A 24,583-nucleotide genomic window follows, 5' to 3' on the forward strand; every position below is an offset into this window, starting at 1 on the left:
ATGCGGCGGTAATTGCGTCAAATGATGATTGATTGGCAATGCAATGAAAACAATGAAGACTTATTAAAGTGCAGGCAGCAGCACGATCTCACGATATCTTTCCACCCCGAGCATGACAGCCACATGAAATCCCCAAGGAAACAGCAGTACATATTAACCAGCAGATGATGACAATACATCACATGGATTATCACAACCCGTCAATGTACAAGATATCCTTGTTGCAACAAGCCAATCACCTTGTACAGCAAGTATCAGAAAAAAAGACAAAGAAGAAAAGAAGAAAATGCCTAAATGTGTTTTATTTAAATGCATCTATGGGGCAAATAACATCAATGCACAAAAAAGAGCTGCACATTTTTGCTGACACGACAGTAGGCTTTTAGACTTTTACATGTAGTAGTGCGGCAGAGCAGCCAGGGCAACAGCGAGGGAGTATGAATGCCTTATTACGGTATGTGTGAAGTGGAGCCGGGAGCAGGGAGGGGAATGTTTCAGTGACAGAGGCAGAGGATGATGAAAGCCCTGCACAGAGAAGTCGAAAGCGCCGACACATGACACAGCTCATAACTGCTCACCATCCAGGACAGGATCGCATTCATGTAGCCTTCTGCTTCATGTATATTTAAACACTCGCAGCTCCAGTTCAATTTCAGCTAAAAAATATGTTTAAACACACACACAGATATATAAAATACATATGAAATATCAGGGCCAGTCTCACAGAGCCAAAAAAGGCAAAGCCGCAGATGACCCCCAAACTGGATTTTACTTTTCTTTACATCGTTTCATTTGAATAAATAGAAAAATTGAGCAGGCTGTAGTGGCTCTGACACATTAAGACTGTGATCTTCACACATGGGTGTATCTTCAAGGCCCTTGGTGTGTTTGTGTATGGGTGTCGATGTGAGAAAGTGCGAGGGTGTATTTGCTTGACTATATCTTTGTGTAAGAGAAAAAAGGGAATGACGCGTTGATAAGAGAGACGGAGCGAGCGGGAGAGAAAGAGTATAGACATGACGGCTGAGAGCGAATGAGAGGGAGAGAGAGAACATGGTGGTGATGGTAGAAAGAGAGGGGGGGGTCTCAGTGAGCCCAGGGGGTAGGTAAGATTACAGATGTATACACAATGTTCTGGAGCACAGGCCAAGGGCTGAATAACAGAGTGTTGCTGTTTCTCCAGAGCGGCTTGCTTCAGCTCACTCTGTGCCTTGTTCTGCTCAAAGCCCAGGGCAGCCATTCAGAGACTCTCCTCACTAACAGCAGACAGACTCTCAAATCCCAAATAGTTCCTCCAACAGAATGGCACTGTTGTTGATGAGCCATTACACAGAAAAAGGAAAGCTTTTCTTCACTGCGACCTTATTTGTCATTAGCCCTTCTAGAGTACATTTTCAGCCTTTTTTCTTGGTGTTGCTTATTCATACATTAAAATGTAGGGCAATAGGTAATTGCTCCTACTTTGCCTCCTTCCATTATCATTTTACACAGATTAGGTGATACTGCAATTATCTCAAATGTCATGTAACACCCAGGCTAATGTTAGTCGAATTAAGGTAGTAGTAACCCGATTAACGTGGATTACATGTCAATCTTATGAATTACTGTGGCATGGTTTATAACGTGCATGTAAATACAGACTGACTTAGTATCGTTTGCATTTTGAGTGCATTCAGTAAGTACTGTATTCAGATTGGTGTCAAAAAACAAGGTAGAGAAACTTTAAGGCTATCAATTTGACAATAATATTCTGCACGATGAGAAAAGGTACAAATTCTATGCACTGATTTCTCAGGGTTGTAGTAATAGCAGAAGGAGTAAATGCGTTTTTACGACCCTGGGAGAAAACACTGCTCTCGCTGAGCTCTTTTGCGCACAAAACATGCCAAGCAGTTTGACTTTATTAATCACCATTTTGTTTACAATGTATCTGGCAGAGTGAAAACCTATTCTTGTGAGGAGCTGGCTCACATCTAAAAAGGAGAATGGCAAAGCTGAAAACTCATTACACAATTCAATTAGGTACTTTAACTTAAAGACATTAACGTTTCTGCAAACTACCTGACTGGAATCTTTACTGACTAAACAGGTGTTTCAAATCAGCGCAAACAACTGGAGACTTTGCCAGTCCAAGAAAAAAGCCCCAAACAGAAATGATCACATCTAAAGAAAACAACAAGCACCATGTAAACAAATGCAGGATAAAAGACAATATCTTCTGTTGAAGTTATAAAAGAAACTCAACATAATGTATTTTATTTGTGGAGTTATTCAATAAAAGCATATACGTATATTCATCTTTTGTTCATTTCTTGAACGTTGAGAAACGTTAATCCCTATTAATTGAAACAAATACTTCATCAGATTAAAAAGTGTATGGCTTTCTAACTTTATTTAAGGCTTCTTAATTCTGCAAAATGCGATTACAATCCAAGCCTTTAAAAAGTGCCACAGAAGGTCTAAAACACACAATAAAGCAGAGTGAGCATGATCACTAGCTACTCAGAAAAAAAGGATGTCCAAGAAACCTGACATTCCAGCTCCTCCAATCAGCCTCAATACTTCCTGACTGATAACATCACAAGTCTGCGCCAACTAAAAAACATCAAGTCAGTTCTGAAGAGTTCTATAAAGAGAGCTTTGAGCACTCTGCGCAGTAATGCCGTTTCAGAGAGTATGCTACTGTGCAAGTTGACACACATCAGGACGTTCCTGTTCTAGCACAACATTTGACTTTCACTACTAGTGTCAAAACAAGGCTTAAGAGCTTATTTTCATGGCATTGGAGAAGTCCTGAATAGAAACCTGTTCAGAACTATTTGAAAGAATGTTAAGCTTACACAAAGTAAAATCTTTAATTTAGCAAAAGGTTAACAGGACAATCCTTTTCATGGATTTCTAGCAGAGTCTGAGGTCAGGACACTGAACTGCTTATAGCATATATGGAGCATTTACTTTTACTCGATCACAGCTATCTGTCATTTAAGGATTTTTCCAAAGCACAGAAAAAGAAAAGCACAGCACAGCAGAGGAGCAGAGGCATCTGCAAATCACAAGCTGTTGGAGCTGTTACGCAAATCGGGACAAGTTTTCTCAAACCACAACAATATGAACATGGTTTTCCTATGGATAACCTGAATAATATTTCCCAACATAAAAATAGATTTGTTTGGGGAATAGCAGAAATGCAATCACGTAAACTGCTACTGTAACACAGGCAATTGCTTTCACACCTGATATGAGTGTAGCTGTTGTGTTGTATTGTCATTATGTCATTTGTTTTGTCACTATGTATATTTATATACAATTCCCGGGAAGAATAGCTAGTGTGATTCAGCCTCTATTGGGGATCCAAATACACAAGAAAAACAAACAGAATATTGTGAGTCACTGAATGCAGACTGCTTATTAATCATTTTAGTAATCAAATATCTACCGAGAGAAAACTGTGCGGGCATCCCTCTCTTTGAAAAGGGTTAGTGGAACAGTACGCATAAAAAGAAACATCATCTGTCCTCTGATGTATATATTTAGGAGGCTGTATATTTCTGTTCTCTCATAAGGGAAGCCAACCTGGACCGTCTTCAGAGCTCATCAGCAATCTCTCGCCTGCTTTTCATCTTCCTGTTTCGAACAGCACTGATCCCGGGCCAATATTGATAAACGCAAATGTATCTGTAATTTTCATTTGTTTCAAGAAAACAGGATTGTTAAAAGGTAAACAAATGGTTTCAGTCAGTTTTTCCTTCCTGCTTGAGCACCCTGTATAGCCTTTAAAACATGAATTTCAGTTCATACAATAACCGTATGAATGAAATGAAATAGTTCAAGAGACATTTTTTTTTACTCTAGGGGTTTTTCTTGTATGTCACAGTCCTCGGCATGTACAATTATAAAACAAAAAATGAATGAATATTTACAGATTTCTCGATCGGCTTCAAGATCTTTTCTTTCTTAAACGATCTGACAGAGGAACCTCACACCGACCTTTAGGCCCGCCCCCTGTTCATGAATATTTATGAGGAAATGGAGAGAGAGAGAAAACATCCATAATAATATCCCACAGACCTTGAGTGTGTCTCAATTTGATGTTGCGAAGTCAGAAACCTTGACCCTAATCATCTCAGGTCAAAACATCAAGTCTAATGTTAGCATGTCGATTTAAATTCACCTCTAGCCTAAAAAAACATGATAAAATAAACAACAGTGAATTCATTAATTACTTTCTTTTTTATAGTTGTTTTTGGCATGTATTAATTATGCATGCACAACATTTAGTGGGTGAATAACCACAGCCATAACCACCAGCGTTGCAGCAGTAAAATACCTCAGTACATTCCCTGTAAAAAGCAACGCACTAACCTGGTATAAACCAACATTTCCCGTTGGTCTCAACACCGTGCCGATGCTTCCTAACTGCGTTTATCACTTGGCATTGGTGTGAAAGGATTAACGTGGATTTACATGATTATGTCAAACTTATTACAATTGATGGGAACTTTTCAAATACATTTTACTCTCCTAAATCCCCATCAATGCAAATGCGCTAAGCGTTACAGTTTGTTTATGTCAAAGTCTGATATACTAACTTTTCATTTTATGATTACCAAAATAAATAATTGTAGGGTTTTCGGTGTACTTGGTGTTTATGGAACCACAGCTGCTGACCTGTGAATAATGACGATATCAGAGAGCCTAAGAAGTCAAACAAGGTGGAGACTGTAGTGACAAGTATGGAGCATGTGTATAAAACCTCTGTGCCTGTTCTTTCAGGTGACCAAAACCAGTAAAAAGTTCATTTGTAAATATCTTAGGAAGATACATGTGACACAACACAACTCCTCTGAACTGCAGACAACAGAGAGACCTGTTTGAGTCAAACTGCTGTTGCTGCTGTATACAACATTTAAATGTATGATTTTGCAGGAGCTATAAGTGGCATACAACCTGTGTTGTTCGTCAAGCACAGTGATTCATTGCTGACAATCATTTATCAGATAACAACACAAAGATAGTAAAGCTATTATCCAAAAACAAATATGATGCACTAGAAATGAAAAAAACAAAACATTTAGCTACAGTAATATAAAAATTATAATATGTTTTCCCAACTGTCAGAAAAAAGTTGAGCAATAAAAAAGTCCAAACCCAAAAGGTATTCAATAAATAATCACAGTCAGTGTGCCCTGATGAAAGGGGTGCTGAGCATCAACCACAACAAAACTGAAACCAGTCAAATGTTGTCACTATTTTGTCATACATTTTAGTGTTCAGTGCCTGTCAATGTAAAACATTAGTTACTACAGCAAATGAAAACTGTATTGCATTTTGGTATTTTGGTAGTTGTATTTTACACAAAGCTGTCAAATATGATTATTAAATAGCACATCACCATTTTAATTAGGATGTATGAAATGGTATAATTGTATACCTGTTCTATTCGCAGACATCCAGATACATCCTTTGGCTAACCAACACATTATCAACCAACCGATGTGAGAGATGTGAGAATATTATCCCAGTTTTCTCTCTAAGTGCATTTGTGTAAGGTTTCAGCGTTAGAGTTCTTTTAGTTTATTGTTTTGTGTTTATTCTTGTGACCTTGCATTTTATTCTGGTCTACCATCTCTTTTCAGGTGTCTACACTTCCTGTCTTTGTGTGTCACCTGCCAGCTTGATTGTGGTCTCCTGCTCCTGATTGTTTTCACCTGTGTCCCATTACCTATTGTGTGTATATATAGCCCTTCTCTCCTTTTGTCTTTTGTCGGTTTGTCTTGTTTAAACACCAAGTCCATGTCTGTATTCCCTCGTGTACTATTGAACAACCTAGTCGAACCTAGAGAACTTTTGCGTGGCTAGTTGATCCTAGTTATCTTTTTTTTGAAAAGTATTTTGTAAAATAAAAGATATTTTTGAAGTCAAAACCAAATCGTGCATCTGAGTTCCTGTGAGTCCTTCGTGTCAATTTGCTGATCCAAATCAAGTCCATGGTGCGGTTTTGTCATTGGAACAGTGCATCAAATTCACCACAGCACCTCTCTGACCTTGTTAGATGCCCTTTTTCCCCGACAATTACAGCACAGTATTAGGCTTTTGTCCTGAGCCATGCCTGGTGGCCTTGCTGCCTGTTTACAGCTTCTCCTGAGTGAATGACAGCTGATAAAAGCTCTGGGCTCTTGCTGGCGTCGCCGCCACTATGTAATTCCACTGCAGGGGAGTTTGCTTTTAGCTATGAAGCACACTGCCACAAGAGCACTAAAACAAGAGCACTAAAGACACAGGCACAAGCCCTCGCCAAATTGCCTCTAAGCTCCGGAGACATTTCATCCGCCATGTTATTGACAGAGCCAATTGTCACTATTCTAACCGTGTGTTATTCATCGTATTGCATCAGTAGCCCTGCGCATACCACCACCAAACACTGAAGTACAAAAGCAAGAGATAAGGCGGGTAGCTGCATAAAAAAACAGCCACCTAATTATGAGGGTCCGCATTAAAATTTCATAACAAAACACAAGATGACAATAAAGCTCAATTCAATAATGCACCAAGGCGGCACAACACAAAATTATTTTAAACACCCGAAACCTCAAGAAAAATACTGAACCCGGCTTATTAATGCTTGCAAAAGTGTGTGTGTGTGTGTGTGTGCGTACCTGAGTCCGTGTGTGTGTGTGTGTGTGCGTACCTGAGTCCGTGTGTGTGTGTGTGTGTGTGTGTGTGTGTGTGTGTGTGTGTGTGTGTGTGTGTGTGTGTGTGTGTGTGTGTGTGTGTGTGTGTGTGTGTGTGTGTGTGTGTGTGTGTGTGTGTGTGTGAAAGAGAGAGAGACCTTGAGTGCAATGGGAGGAGTAGATGCTGCAGCATTCAGGGAGGGAAAGCAAAGCTAACTGTGAGTCAGACTCTCTTTCTCTCTTCGGCCCTTACCTCCCTCCTTCTACTTCCACTCTCCCCTTCTCCTCCCTCTCTCAGCACTTAAGCAGCTGCCTCCACTTATGCAGGGCACATTTCAGATGACAGGAGGGGAGGGAGGGAGAAAAAAAGGGGAGGAAGGGAATGATGGGGGGCGGGGGGGTAGCAGGAGGAGCATTGGGGGAAGGAAACAAAAGGTTGCACTATGATTGCAGAACGATTCAAAAGCTGCTGGAGGGCGACATTCCTGCCTATAGGTGAGGATGCTCCCCCCCCCCCTCCCCCTCCTCCTCCCGCTCTAAAAACCCACGCCGCTATACATCAAAGTGGAGAAGGTTAACCGCCAGACACAGTAACCTCTGTAATAGAACTGTTTTCTAATGACCATCAACGCGTGTTTACTACCTCTGGGCCTGTGATTAATGGCTGTATGCACGGCAACCTCCTACTTCACATCCTCTCTGCTCGTGCTCAGAGATGTTGAGAGAGATGTGGAGAAAATGACAGCTGGGAGTCTAAATGCTGCTGTAGGATCTTTTAGGACTTGAAAAGCTTGGCCTCCTGACCCCTTCTATAAGGGATCAGTGTCTAATAACAAAACACAAAAAAAGAGGACATATCGAACGTCCTGCGATAAGACGATCAATACTATCCTGCAGCTTTTTAATGAAAGGATTAGGGTGCAGTACTGGGACTGATCCAAAACACGTAAAGTTGCATTTAGGTACTTTAAATTAGCTTTAACTAACAATTAAACCAATAATTGCTTTTTACAAGTTCATTTTCTTTGCCACAAAATACTTTAATGTTATAATAAATGTCGACTGTTTCACAAAATAATTTTTATTTTATGAAATATCATTGCATGCATCCCCAGTTTCTTCACTGCTCACCTCAACATGTTGTAGTATGAAGTTTCTCAATGTCCACTTAACATGAGTCAATGAAAACAGCCCGGTTTGACATGACATTGCTTTTTTTTAATAAAACATAATAGGTAGGATCATTTATTTATCCCATTAAAAGGATCTTTAACTCATACTCATATGATTACATCTTTTTTAAGAGGAAAGCAGAGAAAAGCAGATTTGTGAATACACCACCCCTCCCTGGAAAAAAAACAGCTTTTCATCATCATAGTTTAACAGGAAAATCACATTGAGAGGGCACGATGCTCTGAAAATGCTGCTTCTGCTTGACATATCTAATATCCGTTAGGTCAAAAAAGTTCTTCAATTTAATTCAAATGTAACAACAAAATGCACGATAATAAGTATTTTGGATCTTGCGCCGCTCTCAGCAGGACAACTGCATTCTTTTATTCGTTCAAACACTGTAACAGGGTTGAAAAAAAAAAGTAAATACAAAAGAAATAAGGCCATGGTTTAGGTTTAAAGACTTCGTCAGGGGACATTTGTCGTCATGGTTACATTATAAAAACATGGTTAAGGTTAGGGAATAATTGTGGTCATGACTCCAAAATCTTTGACAGAAAGACCTGTGAGGATCTGATGTTTGTGTGGACCAGGCTCCTACTGCTGCAGCGTGGCTGTCTGCAGACACTAATGCAATTACTGTTTATAAAAGACCAAAATTAAGAAAAAACTCACTTTTTTTACACACTACAATTCAGATTCAAACTCAGGGCGTAAAAATGTTATGCATCAATCGATTTAATATAAAGTATAAGCCGTGCTAATTGTCTATAGGCTGCATGAAAATGTCTGGTATGTCAGCTAAATCAATATAAATATATATTTTAAGTTACAAACAATCCAGTAAAATGCTGCCCGCCAAAAAAGGACAGTAAAGCTTTCGTACTGTAAGGTCCGTTCCCCCTGACGACGACGTTGATGGATGAGATATAAAGATGACTAACACAGGGTCTTGAGCAGCTAACAGCGGGTGTCGAGGTGAAAGGAGGCTGCAGGACACTCTCCTTCACTTTGTGGCCTGAAGTCAGCTAAAGAAAAAATATTTAAACTTTGTCTGAATAGCATTTCATTAAAAGGTTCAATTTGTGGGATTTTTACTTTCATAACATAAAATAATCACAATAATACAGCTTATCTGAGGGGGTCATATTGGTTTGGTTAATACCATTAATCTCTTAAACACACTCACACAATATCTGGAGTGCATGTTTTGCTTTGAATAAATATTCTGCTACTCAACATTGAAGGTCGGGAAAAAATGCTAGTTTGTTTCGTAACTAAAATAATGTTTCCAATGCCTTATTATCTATACTGTGTATGTTTAGCATACAAAACTCACTTTCAAAACGTATCAATTGCATTATATTTATCATTCACAATTTCACTTCTGAAATATCAAAACATTTGTATGTTATTAAAACATTGTTCAAAAGAGTAGTTTGAAATCAAGGGACATTTATTTCAATGCTTTCTCTCTGAGAGTTGAAAAGATCAATGCCACTCTCATGTCTGTGCAAAACTCAACCGTGAGGTGTTTAGCTTAGCTTAGCATAAACTCGGAAAGCAGAGACAAACAGCACACCTGGCTCCAAACTTTAAATATAGAACTAATTAATTTAAGCTAAAAAACTCTGATTAAACACAGTATGCTTTAGCACCTGCCGACAGCAGACAGAGTTACCAGCTAGCAGGTGAACAAAAGCCATTTCTCTCGGGAGTTAATGGAAACAATAGAGCTAAAAGGAGACTGAATATCAGACTTGCAGGTCAGGGGAACAGAAAGCACGACTCCAATTGCATGTGAATGCACCTCAATGTCTGGATGTGAGGATATGTATTTGTTCGCAGTCACTATAAGAAACATTTGTTTTACTTTCCATCAATTCAGTGAAAAACAATTCAGCCATTATCGCTAAAAATATCCGTAGATTCGCTGCAGCTTACAGAAAGCCAACAAGCAATAAACTGAAAGGGGTCATTAAATGTATCACAAGTGCACTTCTTCACTTTTTTTGAAAATAATTGCAAATGCAATTTTTCTAATATGTGTGACAGTGATAATGGCACTCTTTCAGGTTACTTTAAATAATACAGAAGAGTCAACAAGCGATTTTCAAGTAATGGAGGCACACTTTCAAAAAGCTGAGACATTTCTATTGTAACATTTATTTCCATCCAGAGATGGAGCTTTGGTTTTCTTGGAAAATATTGTTGAGTGCAGAAAAAAACAACATGGCTATATCATGAAGCTTTGATAGGTTCCATCAAGTGGATAATCTCCGGTAACTACTTCATGAGACAAGGAGCAAGTAGAAATGTATACATCAAGTAATAAAATATATTTGTTGCAGAGAGGAACGAGTAAGCGTTCAGAGAAGGATCCACAGCATCTTTGGCTTCCTTATTCCCTCTTTTCCAGCACAATAAATGTCCTGCTAATACGTCCCCAGTCTCTTGAGCCCGAGACAAAAGCAGCTCATTGATAACGGCTCAATAAGTGAGCATGGAGGTCTGTCGAGGGCTTTGAGGAATGTCCGGTCAATATGTGAGAATTGTACATGGCATTTTAAAAAAGTATTTTGGTCCTGGAACTGAAGTTGCATTGTGATACAAAAACAATGACAAAGACAGTTATAAATAATAAGCAGCTGATAAATAGTTAATGCACACTAGGGCACACTAATGCATTTTTGTAAAATGTCCTTAAATCTTAAAATCACGGTCCTAAGAGTGGGACACATTTCCTCTGTCATATTACACCCTTATTATTTTTCTCCCTAAATTGCGATCTTTCATCAGTATTTTGTTTTTTTCAAAATGAGATTCTATAATGAAGACAGTTTTCATCCACATCAGAAAAATCCATTCCATTACTCTCGCAGTGAAGATTTCCCTTTGTTCTCGGAGACACAAATTATTTCCCTGTTGCTTCAGAAGGCGACTCCTTTACTTGGCTTCAAAACCAAAGGACGGGGGGCAGGTGGGGTGCAGGGGAGGGGGTGACCGAGGACAGAAGGAGAAGAAAGGAGATACACAGAGAAAAAGAGGGAGATGAAAAAGGGAGGGCAGAGTGACAAAAAAGGCCACAGAGAGAGAGAGAGAGACAAGGCAGAGAGGGATGTCAGTCACAGAAATAGTGTGTGCGCAATGTGTTTGCATGTGATGGGGGGTAATAATGAGGATGGCATGGGACACAACAAATCGGACCGTCTACAAACTCAAATCTCAATATTCACCCCCATCTCCCCCTGCTAATACCCTGCCTTCCTTTGATATTTGTTTTCCCTTTTAAAGTCATTGATGTTATTAGTTTTTGAAACCCGGCTTAGAGGCTTATTGATAGGCTGCACAGATGGAAAAATAAATGGCCTCAGAATCTCTGATGAGAGAGAACAATCATTCTTGTCTATTGCTCATGTGAGGCTGCAGCACATCTACAAAACTAACACTGCGCCAGGAGGGAGTTTCTGTGTTTTCCTGCGTGAAAGACACTCTTGCATGTCGCATTTTGGGCTACCCTCTTTCCAGGGGACTTCACCAATAATGAAGCAAAACCTCAGTTTCTCTGATAAACACGTAATCAGGCAGTATGGAATCAGTGAGAGCAGTAAAAGGAGCACACACTGTCACGGTTTTAATGTGAGTCTCTCTGTGTTCAGGAGGGGGGGGGTTAGCCTCTCTGATGTGCCACAGCTGAAATTGGCAGGCTATCAGTCACAACCCTGTAACACAATGTACAGCATTTCTAAACGGTATAAAGAGATATGACAGCCAAGAAGGCAGAGAGGCAGATTGAACGAGGGAGAGGGAGAAGACATGGAGACATAGAGCAAAGCAGGGAATGAGAGTGAGAGAAATGCCATTTTTAGAAGCCTGATGTGTTAGTCTAAATGTTTTCTTTACAACTGGGTCAGAACAGCACATTATTCCAGACACGGAGAACAAGCGTTTAAGTCTTTTGACTGATCTAACTCTCGGTGCCGCAGGTCACATTTCTCAACAGAATAATAATAAACGCACCGTGGTTAAGGTCCTTAAATGATACCATATTGTGTCTACACGAAGCAAAAGTTGTCAAGATGTTTGGAAATGGGGCAAGCTCTTCTGTTGACAAACGAGAACAAAGCCCGCTCAGCATCCCTGTTGGTAATCAGGCCTATTGATTAGTGGCTGGGTGGGTCTGTGAGGGGCCGCAGAAGCCTGGGAGCCAGTGGCTGTGTGCATATGCACGGGGGTATTAGCAGCGCTTATTCTCCCGGCCTGTGGGACAATGCAGCCTCTGAGCGAGGTGATTAAAAGGCCCGAGCTATTGAGCTCCTTCAATCAATGCCCTCCTGTGCTGCTGGACAGAGCCGGAGGCCACTTCCTAAACAACAGCCTCACACACATGCTAAAATACTATCACTTTCTCGACCCTCCATTTCTCCTCTCCCTCCCCCAAATCTTAAACCAACTTCGTTAAGTGTCAGGGCCAAAGGGGGCCAAATCCCCATTGCCTTGCTGCATGGCTTGCCTTGACCACACCACATTGCAAAGAGGCTTTCCATTTTCATCATGTACAATGGTCAATTAAACCAATCGGGAGAGAAGAAGGGGGTGTGGGATAAAAGTAGGAGCTTTTCATTTAAATGGATAAGGTTAATGAGTTATTTGTATGGTTGACGTGTTTCGATGGTTGGAAAGGTTAGGCGCATCTACAGGGCTGCCCTTTGGAGTGATCTCCTCTGTTTCACACTCTCTCAAGCAGTGGTAATGAGGGGTCACTGTGCACCATGAGGGCCCTGGGAGCCAGTAGAACCGGCCTGACAACCACACAGCCACCGTCATATTACCATTTCCTCCAAAGTAAACACGCCATGTGCAGGTAATTTCTCTCTCTCTCTCTCTCTCTCTCTCTCTCTCTCTCTCTCTCTCTCTCTCTCTCTCTCTCTCTCTCTCTCTCTCTCTCTCTCTCTCTCTCTCTTTATCCTGACAAGTGGTCTGCTCTCAGCTCGCCCTGACCAGAAAAAACTCCTCCCTGACGTTTTTTTGGAAAATCCACTTCCATATTTTCAATAACTGCCGGATCCTAATTTTGTTTTTTTAATGGAGCCTCTCATTTTTTTTCTCATTTCTAAATTCCATTTCAGAGAACTGGCCCGTCTTCAGTTCACCCGCTGTCATAATCATACCTGCTATTTTTTGCCACTTGGTTAATCTGGTCAAAAATGTCACATGCTGCTGATAATAATCAGTCATGTGAAATATAACTCAATTGAATGCATGATTATAGAATAACAAAGCAAATATATATTTGAATATCATGGCAATCACAAATTCTAGGCATAAACTTAGACTCCTGTTGGTGAGAATCATGATAAAAGGCCTGGCTTTTCTTAATTCGGAGCTATTAGTTTGGTAATGATTTCATAAACTGGTATGCTCAAATTCTCACGGGCTTGTATCGCAGGCGGCCAGGCAGCCTGGGGTGTGTTGCTGTCAGGTTTGCCAGTGTGAGCGGACAGAGGCGGTGGGCTCTGCTTAAGACAGAGTATTGGACAAACACAAACAAACGAGGCAGCGGCCACTGTGACTCAGTGCTCTAATGAACCAGCGTATTGACTTGCTGGCTTTCTCTTTCTCTCTGCCTCCATGTCTCTCTCTCTCTCCCTCTCACACACACTCTGGCTCGCTCACTCTCTCCCTCTGTCTGCCGTGTTTGTATGGATCCCAGCTGCCACTCGGAATACCAATTACTGTAGGCCCAGGAGTGGGGGAAGGAGAGAGGTAGAAGGAAAGGGAGAATGAGGGAGAGGGAGAGAGGGATGTTGGGAAAGCAAGGAAGGATAAAAAGAGGAAATGGGAAGAGAGAGGAGAACCGCTTGAGGAAAGAAAGAGGAAATGGCAAGCAATCCAGGAGTCTTGTCCTCACTTGGTGGCCGTGAGAAGAAGCTTTTCCGGGTGATAACGATGAGGGAAGGAGGGGGAGGAGCGAGGGGGGTCTTCATCCCTGATGCTGTGGCACCTCACAAGGAGGGAAAATCAAAAAGTGTCTCCATGTGAGACACTTACATCCCTGATGCTGTGACACTCTTACAGCAGACGCACAGGGTGGGAAAATCAAAGGGGACCTTTTTGTGGTCTGCCACAAATAGGTGCACCCCCTGCACAGGAACGAAGGGAGTGTTAGGTGTTTCATGGGTAAAAATACGATTTTCCCTGAGCATTCCTGGGACAAGAGCCTGCTACATCTCTCATTACAAGATATTTGTATTTGATAAAGGGATTTGGACTGTTGTAAGCTTTGGGTTCCAATGACACTCCTTCTTTCCCTCTCCCTTTCTCTTCTTCAACCACCGCAACAATTCTCATGACAACTGTAATGAGCATGCTCACATTCTGCACGATACCACTAATTTGAGAAATTTCCAGCACAAAGACATAATTAGACAAACTAATTAGACGAAGACTTCGCTGCACAGAGATCCTCCGCAGTTCAACTCATCCGCCTACCTGCCGATGACTAAAATAGGAAGCAGCCGTCAAGCCCATCCATGCTTATTCCCCTCAGTTAGTGCGGTGAGGTGTTTGTGAGATGGCGCACAAGGGAGAATAACATGATCCCTCCCGAGGGCTACAGCCGCTCCTCACCAGCAGTACAGCAGTGTCTTTGTTGTGGCTTTAGTGTCACATAGGGCTAACAGGTCCTACCCAGCCACATATTGTCTTCCTATTTTTATCTGAGGCGGCGGCGTTGTCTAGAGACTGCGAAAAAAGCAGGCTGAGAACATTCTGCGCAGGCCAAGAGCTATATGTAAGACATATGAATAAATCAGAGAGAGGCACTCATTTGTGCCATGAACACTTTAAAATACACAGTTCCGGTTGAGGTGTTCATAGTGAGCTATAGGTGAAGTGGTGGGTTTTCTAATGAAGAATAAGAGGAGAGTACTTAGAGAGAGTTGGAGAGGCGAGGGAGGTAGAAAGGTAATTGATTTTAAAAGTGATGGGAAAACCCACAGGTCTCAGGAGGGAGCAGCAAACCGTCTCGACGGATACAGAAACCCCAACTGCCTCCAAGAATAATGGAATTAATTCTTAGTCTGATTTAAATACATGTTATAATGGAATCTTAAATTAACATTTCATAAAGCCCCAAGAGACTCAGTCAAAGATGTTAAAGTTTTTTTTTACTTTTCTCTCGACAATGGAGCATTTGTCCTATGAATATGTGTTCCTTGTACACGCTCTGTGTTATCCAAACAACAGTGTCTGCTCGTTATCGCTTTTGTACAGTGTAGGATGAAAAAAGAATGTTATCATTATAAGAATGTGGACTTGCTCGTGCATACACAAAAAACAACTTGCTAGTCCACATAAAAGCTCAGAGGACCAAATAAGCATGTGCACATGCGTACTAGGGCTGTGCAATTAATCGTATTTTAATCGCAATTACGATTTTGGCCTGCCACAATTACGAAAACAACATAATCTAAAAAAACGATTATTTTGCTTTGCTAGGTTGTGACATATTTGATCTAATTTATTTTAGTCTGATTTATTTTTATTTATCATATTAATATATGTTTAGTAGCTTGTGGAAGTGCGCTCCAAAATATTTGTTGATCTTGTTTATTGGTGTTTATTATTTTTGATATTATTTATTTAAATGTAAATATAAATGTATCATTTATTTAATTTAGTATTGGTTTTTCAGTTGAATTATACGTTCAGGGTAATCAACAGTTAAAAAGAGACTGTTCAAATTATTATTTGTATTTGTTTTAAAGTTCAATAAATGGATGTTTTCAAAGTCAATGAATAATCGTATTTAATAATCGTGATATCAATTATTGACCAAAATAATCGTGATTATGATTTTTGCCATAATTGAGCAGCCCTAATGCGTACACACACATTCATATTTTCAACTGCTTGGCAGTCTGTCGACGCAGAGTTTCAGTGACGGCAGATTTGTGAAAGAGGGGGAGAGACAGACGGGTGTTTGTTTTTGCTAATTGTCTGTCAGTTCACTAAATCCAGGTAGACTGGATGCACCTCGGGATTAACAGTCAGCACAGAGGGCTTCTTTAAGCACTGACTGCCCCTTAAACAGATAATACATATGCACACACACACTGTAACACAAACACTTTGCACATAGATACCTTACCCACCTCTCAAGAGGCTTCATCACTGGAGCCAAAACACAGCATAGCATACATCTTTGATAGTGAGTTTTAAACCTATTAGATCCTATGGCTATAAAGTATGCATGCAGACTGTACACTTGCTCTCCTCTGACAAAAGACTTTCTCTCAATGGAATAAACTGCATAAATAAACCATAAGCAAATCCTAAATAGTGCACACAAAAGGCAAAAAGGCATGCTTATATACACGCCTCAGAGACAGATATCAAAGGAGCAGGTTATACGCAGCGTCATTTGAATATAAAAGGAAAATACCTGCAGTTGTGATGCTCCCAAAGTATTTAGCCCATGGTGACAGAAACGTCGCTGTATGACAGTAATAGCCGCTAAATAAATTAACACACTGGGCGTGAGTGTACTGGACACAAGGATGTACTTCCTTCTGTATATATTGTAGGCATGACATGTTGAGCTGTGTTTGACATGAGGTTTAGTGCCAATACAACCATGTATTTATCTTTTTTTTAATATGGGTCAGTAAAGTACTTTCAAAGGTTTTTCCACATAACGGTTTTATCAATTTAAAAAAGGTCAAACTACTAACATTTAAAAGTGTTTAGGTTTGTTTTGACTAGCTCTAAAAGTAATAATTGTTTTAAGTATTGAATCATATGCTTGTTTTAATCAATTTAATACTTGGTCTATAAATTATGAAAAAACAGGGATCCACAAAAATAAAGAGCCCAATGTGACATCTTCAGATTGTTTGTTTTGACTGAGAGTCCAAAAGCTGAAGACATACTACATTATTTACTAGAAAATAAAAAAAGGGAAATCAGCATGAGCTCACAATTTAGGTGTTATAAATATGTGGAATATTTGACAATTTACCTCAAAATAAATTGCTGATTGACTCAATCAACCACAAGACCTTTAATAAAATAAAGTCTAAACACGAGGAAATAAATTATTAGAAGTTAAGGATCTGACAAAGCATACAGTGCCAGTCTTCAAATCTTGACAGCTTAGTCAGTATTTCAAAAGGGGTCCGAATACAGGTTCATGTTCATTACAAGTAACTTACCATAATAGTTCAGAGAAATATAAACAACATTTGGTAGGGCTTCAGAAAAAATGCAAGTATTTCAACTGAAAAGATCAATAACGATTTAATATTACCTAAATCAAAAGATAATGGAGACCGCTTTATCAAAAACAAAGCTAAAACTTGGTATAACACAAAACGCCTGCAAATGATTTTGCAAAATCCAGTCCTACTGAATTCCAACAGTATACAAGATATTACAAAGAATCTCGGAGGCTTTGTGTGACTAAATGATGAATTAGCTCTTTTATCAGCGCCGGCTACGCTGCGTTGCATATTTGACTCCTTCTAGAGAGCATTTTACTGGCTCAACTGTGATATGTGTGGGCTGTATTCTGACATTGTCGCTGAATGATGACTTGGGGAAATGGGTTAGAAGAGCACTGAAATACGGTGAGCAAAAAACTTAAAAAGTCTGTTCGCACACGACAGTGTACGTCACTGACAATAAATGTGAAGCAGGCATCCTGGCCTATCATGTATATAGTTATGCTTAAATTGGCTACTTGTGTGTGACAGCAGAGACTGGGTCACTGTCATAATGCTAAAACATGTGCGTGTGTGAATGTGAGAAATAACAGGAGTCACAAAGTCGAAGAAAACGCCGGAGCCAGCAGAAATTCTTCCTGAGGCATGCTGGAGCTGACAGAGAAACAAGCAAGAATACACACAGCTGTACATCCTAGAAGTCAAAGAGCCGCAGTACACACTTCATACACCCTTTTGAGATGCATCTGAAATGAGAAGTCCTAATTATTATTTCCATTGTGCCCCACTCCTGTGACAAGGACCACTAGCTGTGAATGATTATAATTATTACCCGTAGTAGAATAGCAGTCGTGCTGTTGTATCATCAGCAACATCATCTAACAGATCAGGGTCAAATCCAACTTGAAATTCATGTATGCAATTCAATTCACATTCTCTGTGTTAAGATATTCAAAAACATTCCTCATTTGACTTCTTCTTAGATGCGTCGCGCATGGATTGTGTTTTGCCTCTGGCGTGCTATGGTAAATGAAAAGTAATGCGCTATTCTTCAGCTGACTGTATCTGACAGGAAGACTATTGCAACAGGCTTTCTCATCGCAGGATGATAGAATAGCTATTCGATTAAATTATCGCTAATGTTTGATTAGGGCACAAATGGCGCAGTCTCCACAAACAGCAGCACAATTAAAGTTAAATAAATTACAGCTAATCTTAGACCCATCACTGGCAATGCCCGTAAACACTCAACTTGTTCGCTGTGAAAAGATTTACAGCAAAATATAGCCTGTCTCATATTTGTAAAAAAATTCACAACATCGTTTAGAGTAGCAAACAAGCCCGTCTTGAATGGCTGGTAATTATGTACAGCAGGAAATAAAGCGTGGTTCCTTTCTGAGGCACTGGTGGCTTGTTAAGTGGTGAACAGACAAAACAGCATTTAGAAAATGAAAGGTGCAGGGAAAGATCCAGGGCACAGCCAGCTTCTCTCCCATTAGAGACAACACTGTCTGTCTCACGACCGTTTGTTTGTTCCAACTGGCTTTGCTGGAAGGACGCACCCTGAACCCCCACCTTCAGCAGTAACTATGTCTCTCCCTTTTTTCTGTCACCCTCTCCCTCTGTCTGTCCAGCCCTTCCTCTAATCTTCCCACCATGTCCATCCCCCCTCTCATCTCCAGCTCCTCTGTTTTCTCCTCTCTCTCAGTACAACCTACCCTATGTTTGGCGCTCTTTCTCATCATCAACCCCTTTTTTCATCTCCTCCACCTCCTCCTCCCCCCCACCTCCTCCCCCTCTTTCCATCCACCAAATCAAAGATAAGGCTAATGAAGGTGGCTTATTATTCCAGCATTCGGGACCCTGGATGTATACACGTTTAGCACAACATGGATATGCGACTCCTCCGGCTCCAACATGAGGAATTAGACAAGGGGCAATGAATCTATTAGTGTTATTATATAACAAAAAAACAGAGTTGTTATTGCTACTGTGTGTGCCGTTACAAAGGGAACAATACATGGGAGCAAACTGTGAGAAACCAATTTAAAATCCAGCCTTGTCATATAGCTTCCTCCCTCCCAAGTCATATCGTGAATATACCGCTTTCATACCATTCATGTCAATGCACCTGTGTCCACTGCATTAAATCCCAACCTCTTTGGGCTCCTTCTCAAATTTCCCAGCATCAAATCACACTATCTGTTTCAAGAACCCCATGAGTTGAAATGCAAGGGGGCCCGGGAGAGAGTGAGCAGAACTGGGGAAATTTCACATTATCTATCCATCTGTAATATAAGGGTCTGATGTGGAAGCAGGAAATGAGCTATGAACGTCAAGCCTGCACGCTCATGGTCCCAGTGGCCACCAGCCTACATGTTGAGATCAAGTAGGCAACGCGGAAAGTGGTTTAATAGACCCCAGTTTAATTGGACTTTTATTTGTTAATGGCAGAAATCCTGATGCATTACTTTAATTATCCTGGCAGAACTAATTCATGAACACGGTGCAAAAACGTGGCTGGCCTTGGCATTTAAATTGCACCAAACTGCTTTTCCTTTTTTTTTTTTTTAAAACCTCTCCTCAAAGTGATTTTCTGCCTTCCACTGGAATCTCTCTGATAGGACTTGTAAGGATGGTTTAACCCCTTGGCGTACTTAAACCAGCCAGCTGTCATGAATGAATCCAGAGAATGAGGAGAGGAGAGCGCTGAGGCCATTTTTCCCCTAAAAGCGCTGGGGCCAACCCAGATCCTATATGTGAGCATGTCCATGTTTGCCAGGCCCTCAGAGTGCAGAGCAGCCCTCTTCAGTTTGGCTGCTGCTATGGAGGGAGGGAGGATGGGGAGGCACAGCTCCCCCTGCAGAGCGCTGGTCCAAGACAACCACAGGCAGTCTCTGCTCACATCTACACTCAGCCCCATCACACATCAACTTCTCTGTCAATGCAGACCGGCAGCCAATCCACGGAGAGATCCTTAATGTATTTCTGATTGCGCTGTTTTTAATTCATTACATGACTGCACTCTTACAGTTTTGCCTCAGTGCCTCACGCCTCGTACTGACACATATTTTCTTAAACGGGGCATTCTTTAAATTAGATTAGCTCAGTTTGCCTGTCAGCTACAGCTGTAATTTTTGCCTCTCTCAGCCACTGTGCATTAGTGTGTGTATATACATATGTGTGTCTGCAGCAGGAAGAGTTAGAGTATGTTTACTTGTGTATGCATGAGTATGCCAGTAGCGTGTGAGTACAAATGTGTGTGTCTTTCTGGAACAGCTCCCGTCTGGGGGGCAGAGCAGGCAGCAAAGAGCTCAGCAGCGCCTCAGTCCCTCAGGACACGCTGCAGCTCTCTCCTCGCGGCCATGAAAAGCAATCAGAGCCCAGCCTTCTCCCCTGGACTTACCTCTGCCTTTAATTACAGAACTCGGCAGAGGCAGCAGCACGGGGAAAGACTGCCTCCGCTGGGCCGCAGTCAGCAAGGCACAGCCCAAACGCAGGGCTGGGGCGGGCGCAGCAGGCCTCTGCATACAGTGGCCTGACATAAACACAGTGTGCTTACACAGACACTCGCTACTGATAGGCTCAGCGTGCTTCTACATAGACTGGGAAAGACACAAGGTGCTTCCATAATACTTTAGCGACACAATGTGCAGAGAAAACTGCAGAGCTCCAGACATAAAACACAGCGGGGCTCCATAGGCGGGAAGCCCTTTCTGTATCCTTAACGAGATGTTTTCCCCTGTATCCCCTTTTAAGTGTTGTAGTGCAATCTGTCAGGCAATACGATTGAAGAAATCCATCATACTTATAAACATTTATAGTACAAGCAGTTGTATCCTCTTCTCTAAAATGCCTTATATTGATTAGAACCTTTAAGGTGTAAATTATTGACCAGGAACATGATCTTTATATACGAATAATGTGTCCACTGGCAAGAAAAAAAGCATGATTGACGGGGATCAGTTCATTCGGTATAATTGAGACTCTCTCCCATTCAACAGACACGGTAGTAGAGGCCCAACACATGTGCCTGAGGCAGAAGCAGAGGAGAAGCCATAGAGCACACATGGGCAGGAGAAGATAAGAGACTATGTACACAAGCTGCTGGTTTTATTGCAGCAACATAACGCTCGGATAACATTTTCAGAAAACCTTCCAGCGCTGTCCTTGCTACTCTGGAACAGAGCCATGGTGGTGAAATGTGTCATTGGACTCAATTTCTCACCCAATTTGAGGCAGAACGGAGAATGGCGCTGGAGTGAAAGCAGTGAGACTGACCAGGAGGAGATGAATGGCAAATTCTGTAACCTCCATGGCGAGCTTGGCGGCACGTCACAGAAGAAGACACAGTTTGATATGTGAGCTTCTGTTAGGTTCTGTATCTATGATCTTCAAACAAGGCTGCAGACGGCCAGAGCAAGGAGACCCACTCCCCGAAACACGTCACATAGCCTCAGGCCCAGTGACGGCACACATTATCATGTATGTTAATGACACCCACATCAACATGTCAACTCAATTTGGCCCTCTTAAAGGCTCTCTTTGACTCAATCAATGCATGGCCTTCCATCTGGTTTACACTGCTGTCTTCACATTAGAGAAGCAGAGGGCAGTGACAGGTTGCCCTACATCAGTGTATCACTACATTTCATTTTTTAAAGAAATCTTCCAATAGGAACCAAATGCATGCAGAAAAGCCACAAAACAATCCTCTCAAATAGGTTAATATAAAAGCTGCAAAACATAAATCAAACTAAGTCATGTCAGATCAATAATTGTCCAGATCATTAATTGTGGCGATAAATTCAGCAGGTTGAAAATCCCTTCTTACAAGGCTTTCCAATAAACATTAGCCAGGGAAATGTCTAGCCCGTTAAAATGTTATCCAATTACAAAACCCTATTTAAAACAGAGTTAACAACTGATTGTAACACCTCCACAAAACCAGAGCACAGAGGATGTTATTATGGGCTGCAGCTCATTATTCTCTAGCTGGGCTTGTCTGGCTCGCAGTGTGGCTGCCTGGGACATCCAGTAAACATCTGTCATGAGGCATCCTTTAAGAGGAGCACAGACACAGTAAGCTACTGATCTAGTGACCCGACAGTGCAGGCATTCACACCGCGTTAGTGCACCTGTGTGTGCTCTGCCATCATGGTGTTTAGGCCAATTTTAGGAATCTGTGCTCATAAACCGTTTATATGAATCATTTATTCACCTTATCACAGTGGAGGGGCCTATAGCTGTAAGATGATGTGTTATCCCATTGGGTTTCAATAGCCCATTCATGAATCATTCATTAGTTTGGACTATAGATGATTCCCCTTTATTCATCTCTTATTTATTTTGGGGCAGCACTGCTCCGGATGCATAGCGTTGATTCAAAATGACGTCCACAGGCCAGTGTTTGCCTTCAAAACACACTAACAGTGCAGGGTAACTGGCTTCAATGTGAACAACCACACGTGGCACCTGTATCTGTGTTGATTTCTGAGCTTTAGAATAGGTCAGTGTACCTGCGCTTTAAATAAGTGGGGGTATTTTTCGCAGGGCTAATCGATGGAGCAGAGAGGAATGAATGTAGCCTACGACAGCTGTCCCAAGGAGGCAGGGCAGCTACTACACCGCATGCTTGGTGTGTTCTCCCTTTGAATAAAAATGTCCGATAGATAAAGCAAATCAAGCAAAGCAAGGATGTAAATCAGTGTGTGTACAAATCGAGCTGTCATGTGCAGTGCATACCAAATAGAGCTCGCTCCCTATTCAAACACACACGGCACGCTGAATAGCAGCATAATAACGTTTTCAATGCCTACCTCCAGAGCGTATGCGCCCAAAACTGCGTTTTTCCCCCGTCGCAATGGGATCCTCCTCAGCTTCTTTGGACAGTATCAGAGATGCGTCTTTCCCCAGAAATGCAAACACTTCCCATGCATGTTCCCCCCCCACCCTCCCCGCCACCACCAGCAGCAGAAGCAGCCCGGGCCTCCAGTAATAGCAGGTGGACGCGCCTCTCAACGATGGAGACAGCGCGACTCTCCTCTCCCCCGCCGCTCCATTTTCAATTACGGAAGAATTCGTATTCCAGGAAACGCGCTATAGGACAGCCAGCGTGTCCTAATGTCGCCGCTTCTTCTCGGGACAAACAGGGGCCGTCGCCTCTCAAACTCCCGATTTGCGGCGCCCCCTCGCCTGTTATCTGCCTTTTACGAGGTGCTTGATGTTGCCATTGTCACGGCGTATTTTTTCTTCCTTTTTTTTGCAGCTGGACCTCTCCCCCTCCTTGCGGCGCGCAGTCTCGTAGGCGCGCACTTTGCCTGCTCCCCCTCCGATTCTTCTCGGTCCGACCTATGAGCGCGCACAGCTAGCCGACGCAGGGCCACGCACCGCTTTGACGGACGCGCTGAGCAAATCAGGTAGCCCACTCCAAATAGGACTGTATCGTAACAGGGCAACTGCAATGACATGAATAATGAATAGGCTCCTCATGTATGCCTATGCTGGATGATAGGCCCACTCATAACACTTACCGGACTGGAAGCAATATTTGGGTAGTCTCTCTCTCTCTGTCTCTCTCTCTCTCTCTCTCTCTCTCTCTCTCTCTCTCTCTCTCTCTCTCTCTCTCTCTGTGTGTGTGCATGTGTGTGTGTCTCTCTCTCTCTCTGTCTCAATATGAGTTGGGTCTGCAAACTGAAGAAAAGAGAAAAAAAATAAAAAAATTAATGATTAATTGATCAAATAGATTCTAATAATTTTATAAAATTACATTTGTTTAAATCTAGTCATTCTTGTTGTATGTCCTGCTACAATGCAGTTTTAACATACCGTTTAAAATGCAGGCTACATAATGTACTCTATACAAAAACACAAGGACTTCCATTGTATTTTTTGGAAAGCTGTAAAAGGTGATTGTATCTTTGTTAATCTGTGTGATGGACAAAACATAGTTTAAAACATTTTGATTTCTTAAAAAATATTATGCCAAATCAAGCCAGAATTTACAGACATGCCAGATTCTTTGTTTTCTATCACTGTGCATTGAACATTAAGTTTAGTTTGGGCTTTGACTGTGGGTCAGAACAAACATGACATAAACATGGCTCTAAATGCTATGATGGTAATTTGTATTCCCTATTAGGCATTGGTATGTGCCTATACAAACTATTATATATATGATTAATTTAATATGAAAGTAACTATTAATTATCTGGTCTTAAAATGTCAGTAACATTTGAAATGCATTTTCCAAAGTTCATGTTGACATATTTAAACTGATTGTTTTACAAGGCTTTTCCAAGAATATTCAGTTTACTATCATAAAAGAAGAAGAAAATATTCACATTTGAAAATTAGTAGCAGTAAATAGATTTCTGCTTAAAAAATGATAAATAAAGTATCTTAATTGCTCAAGATTACTTATTTGTTTAACTGCTGATTATCAAAAATAATCAACTTTGTGTTTCAGCTCAAGAAATATTAAGGTTCATTAGCCCAAAGTCTATCTTTTGGTAT

General features: G+C 41.3%; 1 protein-coding gene across 1 annotated transcript in view; it reads right to left on the reverse strand.

Annotated features, from left to right (window-relative positions):
* Window positions 1-23,512, reverse strand: part of nexmifb (neurite extension and migration factor b) — a 50,963-nt gene extending 27,451 nt beyond the window's left edge. The window contains exon 1 of the mRNA XM_034121045.1: window positions 22,888-23,512. The gene's annotated coding sequence lies outside the window, so the exon portion shown is untranslated. The remainder of the gene's footprint in view (window positions 1-22,887) is intronic.
* Window positions 23,513-24,583: the final 1,071 nt, after the last annotated feature.

Source organism: Trematomus bernacchii, unplaced genomic scaffold (genome assembly GCF_902827165.1).
Source record: "Trematomus bernacchii unplaced genomic scaffold, fTreBer1.1, whole genome shotgun sequence".
Lineage (NCBI taxonomy): Eukaryota > Metazoa > Chordata > Actinopteri > Perciformes > Nototheniidae > Trematomus > Trematomus bernacchii.